The 7,500-nt window shown below is 36.0% G+C and overlaps 1 protein-coding gene across 1 annotated transcript in view; it reads right to left on the bottom strand.

The window, feature by feature from the left end:
- The window catches only part of LOC136843388 (uncharacterized), an 82,223-nt gene extending 74,804 nt beyond the window's left edge, over nt 1-7,419 (bottom strand). The window contains exon 1 of the mRNA XM_067111739.1: nt 7,024-7,419. The gene's annotated coding sequence lies outside the window, so the exon portion shown is untranslated. The remainder of the gene's footprint in view (nt 1-7,023) is intronic.
- Between the last annotated feature and the right edge of the window lie 81 nt (nt 7,420-7,500).

Raw genomic sequence — 7,500 nt, forward strand, 5'->3', positions numbered from 1 at the left:
TTTATGGGGACGAATATTTGGACTTCTGTGACTTGTCTTGAAAACAACGTTGGAAATTCTGAATTATTTGAACGTATTTTGTCCTGACGATGAGGAAAAATCCACTTGGTATTTTTTTGTTTAATTCTGTGATCTGCGTATATTAAGGGATGGGTGACAATATGTCCTTTATATTCCAGGAGAATTCGCGAGTTTTTTTTTTTTTTATCTTTAAAATGTTGAACGTCACTTTATACATTACGCTCAAGGTTTCATAAATGTAGTCCCTGAGTATTACTAATTCTACGACTGATAATCTAAAAACAAGACTTGCACTATTCGTTCGGTTTCCTCTTTCAAGAAAGAAGTTGTAACACAAACTGAATATTTGAAATCATACATGAAGAAATTTGCAATGTTTACACCGTACGAAACTGAAAATGATCGTAATTGATTTTTCACTCTAGTCGAACTCTGTTGTATCCTGAGTAAGTTTCTGATTTCTATGCGGAAATGAACTTAAGAGAATGAACATGAAGTTCAAAACCTTCAATACCATAAAACGACTTCCATTTACCTTTGAGCTCTCAAGAAACAATAATAATGGAATGAAAAACTTCTGCATTTTCTGAAACTTTATCGGAATATGGCATAAGACTAAAACTCTGCAAGATTCCCGAAAAATTTTTTGTGCGATAAAAAATATTCTCAGCCCCTGGTTGCAATGTGATAAGAAAAAGTTGGGGAATAGTGGAAATGCACTTTTTCTTTTTTTTAAATAAAAAACTTATAAGCATGTATGTAAGATTGTTATGAAATATATATTATCTATGAAGATATTAAAAAAATCTATGATACGAATGCAAATGTATACCCACTGCACGCATTTTACATACATATATACATATATATACATATATATGTATATATATACGTATACATATTTAAATACATCTATATATGTATATATACACATATATATACATTCATCGTTTATTAGATAATTGTAAACAATTTAAACCAATTTTTGTGAAGTTGTTCTTTGTGGACTGCTCTGTAGTTTCTCGTTAGAAGGGTAGTTTCATTCAAACCTTGAAAAATTCCAAGAAATTCTATACAGTTACTTTAATTCCGATAATAATATAAACTAACGAAGCTTTTCCACATCTATATGTATGTCCTGATCAGATTTGAAGCAAGCTTTGGGTTATTACCAATTGACAGTTGTAACAAACTTTACTTTTTTTTGATAGGAGATAGTTGAAATGGGCATTCATTTCAACTTTTCGTACCATGAATTTCGAGGGAGGAATCACGAAGGGAGTTCACATGAGAAGTTAAAAAAAAATGGCCTTCCTGAACCAACAAATTCATAAGGCTTATCTATTGCGGAAGGGTATGTAAGAACACCAAAAACATTGAGAGTTGCGAAAGCAGTTTTTAATTCAGTTATCGAATTCGTACTGGCATTATCTTTTTACATAAAAATAATAGGATAGAATAGAACAGAATATAGAATTTGGGCCAAGGCCAAGCGCTGGAGCCTATGAGGTCACTCATAGCTGAAACGGAAACTGGCAGTAAAAAGGTTTGAAAGGTGTAACAGGAGGAAAACCTGGCAGTCGCACTTCAATTGTTAGGAGAGGGTAGAAAATAAGACGGAAGAAAGAAAATATGAATGGAGGTACAGTAAAAGGAATGAAAGGGGTTGCAGCTAAGGGCCGAAGAGACGCTGCAGAGAACCTTAAATAATGCCTACAGTGCACAGCATGAGGTGCACTGAAGGCACTGCCGCCTTACGGGCACATAAAAATAATATTCTAATATTAATGAAATTTGCTGTATAATTTTTGTATGGAATAATTATTTTGTGAACGAGATATAAACTGGTGCCATCGAGATGAGCAGTTGATAAAAGAGTAAATAAAGAATTCTGAGGTGGCAACTTATTGTTGAAGATAATCATTCATTGGGATATGCACGAAACCTTCTCTAAAACAAATCACTGATGCCACAGGAAACATGCAAACATATGAGGAGGAGTAAGCACATGCAAACATTTCAAGGAAAAAGGAAAAATCCCAGTTTTGCTTATTTTGGTATTAACAGCTCTCTTGTAGAAACACCAGAGATGATGCGCAGGCCGATGAGGATATAGGCCAGTGGTGGGACAATATTAAGATTTATCTAATGTCTTAGTGATGAAATTGTTGCTAATGAAAGTGGGTATGCGTGTGTGGGGGTGGGGGGATATACTCACTTCATGCTCTAAGAGGGCAATATGCTACCATTCCATCAAACTTCTGAATGCAGGTTTGATGGAATGGTAGCACCATGCTCCCTTAAAATATGAAGTGAGCATTTAAAGGTGTAATGGCGAATTCAGTAAAACAAATACCTCAATAATTAGGTATAAGATGAGTCGTTTAATCGGAAAGTTGTGAGAGCAAATAATAACTACTGAGACCTAAGAACAGAATGAAAGTATTTCCAGCAATAGTCTTCAATTACATTTGAGTAATTGCGCCTATATATATAAAGATGATTGTGGAAAGGACGTCTACACGGAAGACTACTAGAATGAAGCCGCTGATTCATAAAAGTATTTTGGGGGTTAAACGCATTTAAGGGGATGAAGCATAGGCTCAGATGGGTTGATATCGTACTCGCCTAGCACTCTCCTAGGCCCCCGTTCGATTCCCCGGCCGGCCAGTGAAGGATTAGAGGAATTTATTACTGGTGACAGAAATTCATTTCTCGCTATAGTGTGGTTCGGATTCCACAATAAACTGTAGGTCCCGTTGCTAGGTAACCAATTGGTTCTTAGCCACGTAAAATAAGTCTAATCCTTCGGGCCAGCCCTCTCTAGGAGAGCTGTTAATCAAGCTCAGTGGTCTGGTTAAACTAAGGTATACTTTTTAAGAACAAAAGCAACAAGGACTACTAAAGCGTCGCGTAGTCACGGGGCTGACTGGGATATGCAGCGGGACTGATAAGCCACTGCCTTCAATAACTGAGGGATGGACATCGAATATATATTCGAAAGGAAAAGGAATAAATGTCGATGAAAAGAAATGGCGGCGGCGAATTCTACTGGGAACAGAAACTGAAAGAGCGAGGAATGGAGAGGAATGGCAGCGACTTACAGTAAACTGGGGACGAGAACTGAAAGAGCGAGAGGTGAAAAGATAAGAAAGTGGAAAAAAGTGCTTGCAAAAACGAAGCTGGATGGAAAGGGCCATGCATAGTGAACAGGAGGAAACAGAGTAAGAAAAATCAGGTTGCATGTCTCTGATGCTTTTCGAGTATTGAGGAACATTAATCAAAGTAAGTGGCTGATAATTAAATTTCACGGAAATATAAGAACATGGAAGTGAGGGCGAGGAAAATGTTCAGTCAAATCTCTGTGAGATGACATTACGCCGTTGATGGGGAATCTGTGGGGATGAATGGATGGTGTAGCAATGACGGCGGGGAATTTTATTTCCAGGGGTAATAACGAGATGACTGGGTCCAAATCTACGACTTTATTTTGATCTGCTGCCTTTTTCTTTTCTTAATGATTATGTGTTTTGAGAAAAAGTTGTTCATAATTATATAAATTAACACATACACAGACACATGTTAACACACACGCACGCACATTATATAAATATATATATATACACATACAGTATATATATATGTATTCACATATATATTATAAATTATATATATATGCATATATATATGTGTGTGTATAGCTGTAACATTACTCATTTTTCTCCAACAGGGGGTTGCTATAGACAAAAAATGATACAGCACTCATTGCAAATATCATGCTTGAATTGTTGTATAGAGAGTGATTCCCTGTGCAGAAAATTTCCACAGCGTTAGCTGCCCTATACACCTAAACAGAAGGACCATTATCACGGCACCAAGCACCCCTACACACACACACACACACACACACACACACACACGTCTATCTTACAATAGCTGTCAAACATCCTGAATATCAAGGCTATCCCTTCGAACCTTCCATGCCGTCAATCCAACCTTTTCTAGATCTTCTGTACTCCTCCCTTCAACTCCTACGAGCAGTTGAATTTTCTCCAGCCATATCGTACTGCATTGTTCCCACATGACCAGGACATCTCAAAATGCTCAGATTTATCCTTTCATCTGAACCTTTTCACCAAAGCTACTTAGGCTATATCTACATTCTTCACCCTTTCAGTTCTACTTAGGCTAAAGGTTCATCGTAACAACTTCAACCTTTATTCTTTCATTTACATTAAGTGTACACACATCACTACCATTAAGTCAAGGTGGATCAGTAATCCCTTCATACATTCATATTTTGACTGCTCAGAACATTCCATCCCTGTTCCCAGTCTTTTGCACATACCTTGCTACCTTTCTTCCTTTGCCTATTCTATGACTGACATTTTTTTTGTCTTACCATCCATTACTTGTCATGTTCTCTCGTAAAGTCCTATACCAATCAACTACGCTCTTTCTTCCACTGTTCATATCAACATTCAATGATTCATCCTGAATTATCCTGGGATTGCAAGAGGATTGGGAGGACACTTGAAGTGCCTATGTGAGCCAAGGTGGTAATGTATACAGGGATTGTTGAACCAACTCTCCTCTATGAAATCGAAGTGTGGATGCTGAAAGCAAGTGCAAGGATAAAGGTTGAAGCTGTATGATGAACTGTTTGTGTGTTATGTGAATTAAAGGGAGTGAATGATCGAGAAGTGTGGAGATACCTTAAAGTGATAGAAAAGTTAATTCAAGTAAAAGGATAGGATCAGTAGCTTGAAATGGATTGGATAAGACAAATGAATGCTGAAAAGAGAGTTAGAGAGAAGGGATTGCCTTTTAGGATATGTAACAGATCATGCAAGATAGGTATGGATAATGGAGTATACCTTAGTTTTACCAGACCACTGAGCTGAGTATGGACGGTTCGACTAGCAACTGTTGAGCTTTATGTGTGAAGCGTCTATGCTGTCTTAAAAAAATCTAAGAGACACGTCTCTTGGGGGAAACGGCTTAATATAAAATAAAAAATCTACATCTAACTGCAGGTCTTTCCGCTTTGTAGGGTGTGGCTCCAGAAGGTGCAGTAGCCTAACCTGTTCCATTTCTTAGCCAGCATTTTGGGAAGAAGCTGCTAGCCCTGTTCCTATATACAATTCTGACGAAAACTACCACAGTCGACTGACCATCACCTTAAGTTAACAGAGGCACAATGGTTTTCCCTGACGAGTGACTACGTTGTTTTACATTCATCTGCGATTCCAATCTACACTCCCTAAGGATTTGTCCTTCGGGAACCTGCGTTGACGAGCAAATGAATTTTCATTTCATTTATATATATATATATATATATATATATATATATATATATATATATATATATATATATATATTGTGAGGATTGAGTGGGGTCTATCAACCAGTCGACATCAGTAGGTGTAGGGTGAAGGATCAGTCCTTTATTCTTTTTCAAAGTACTTTATTGTTGTTGAGACGTTTCAGGACGTAAAAGTCCCATTTTCAAGCTATAAAAATAGAAGATAAAAGTTAAAATAACACCCCGGACTAAAAATTAAGTAAAAAAAAAATATATATACGAGAAATGAATTTCTATCACCAGAAATAAATTCCTCTAATTCTTCATTGGCTGGCCGGAGACTCGAACTCGGGCCTAGCAGAGTGCTAGCCGGCAACTCTATATAAAAGACAAGTTCAAAGGATAGGGAGGAATGACTACCACAAGGTGCTGAAGGCACGGACTAAACTCCCAACGAACAATATTTGGCAAAATCTTGGAATCACTCTTCATTAAACAACTAGTTCCACAGTTAAACACCCAGTCTTCCTCAACACCTCTGTATCTCTCGTGAGTTTAAGTCGAAGCTGAACCGGCGAATAGTCAGTTTGTCACTCGGTCTGCGCCTTCAGCACCTTGTGGTAGTCATTCCTCCCTATCCTTTGTACTTGTCTTTTATATTTTGTATATATATATTTTTTCACTTAATTTTTAGTCCGAGTTGTTATTTTAGCTTTTATCTTCTATTTTTATAGCTTGAAAATGGGACTTTTACGTCCTGAAACATCGCAGCAACAATAAAGTACTTTGAAAAAGAATAAAGGACTGATCCTTCACCCTACACCTACTGATGTATATATATATATATATATATATATATATATATATATATATATATATATATATATATATATATATATATATATATATATATATATATATATATATATATATATATATATAAACACATAAATAGATGGATAGATCGATATATAGATTAATAGACAGATAAATACACCTTGTGTCACCCTGCAAAAAGAATCCTCAATATTCCTTTGCTAGTCTATTATAAGATGATTATCATTTGCATACGAGAGTGCATATATTTCCTAAAATATCTAATTCGGAAAGGAGCTGAACAGTGTCAGTACCTATTTTCTTAATTGCCTGAAATGAAAACCCTTAAAATAATTCCTCTTTACGTGTATATGTCGCTTCAGGAAGTTTTTTTTTTTTTGTGGAAATATTAGACTAAAGATCTAAACGGATTCGGCTAATCAAGGAAAAAAATGGTGAATTTAAGGATATCGAGCACATTCCAAAGAAAACAAACGCACACGTATATATACGAGTATATATATATATATATATATATATATATATATATATATATATATATATATTATATATATATATATATATATATATATATATATATATATATATATATATATATATATATATATATATATATATATGAATATATATATATATATATATATATATATATATATATATATATATATATATATATATATATATATATATATGTATGTGTGTGTGTGTGTGTGTCTGCGTGTGTGTGTGGGTGTGTGTGTGCGTGTGTTTAGCAGACGTATGTATCTGAGCGTAAGTTTTTATTTAAGAGGGAAAATGTTCTTATAAAAAAAGTTCTACATCAAATACTGCATGGAACTACTTCATTAGTTTTATCTTACCTATGATGACCAGTACAGACCTCGAACTCTTTGTGTGAACCCACTCAGACTTCCGGTATTAGCGATATATTTGTAAATCTGTTGCTCTTCAATGAGGGGATATTTTCATTCTCCCAAGTTCCGAATGACGCTTTACCCAAACTTCAACGCTCTGACACTTCCTTTTCATAGAAAGCACCCAAATTCTCGAATTTCCTCAAATTTTCGAAGAGTCAGCGTTTATAAATAATATGACGCTGAAGAGAGAAGTTTTACAATGGCAATCAACGCCTCTTACTCTTGGGAAAACGCAATTCTTGGCTATAATATTACAGCGACGGCCAGATCCTGCGGCCAGGGGTCGCGCACAGCAGAGTTCTCCTTCCTTCTCACTTTGCTGGTCTGCCACCAACTGACTTCCTCCCTTCCATTCGGAGTCGGGATTCGCCCTCCAACGTCAGGCCCAGCCAATCATTTCGCTCTGCGCTTTTTCCCCTC

The sequence above is a fragment of the Macrobrachium rosenbergii genome, chromosome 11, assembly GCF_040412425.1.
Source record: "Macrobrachium rosenbergii isolate ZJJX-2024 chromosome 11, ASM4041242v1, whole genome shotgun sequence".
In the NCBI taxonomy this organism is placed as follows: Eukaryota; Metazoa; Arthropoda; class Malacostraca; order Decapoda; family Palaemonidae; genus Macrobrachium; species Macrobrachium rosenbergii.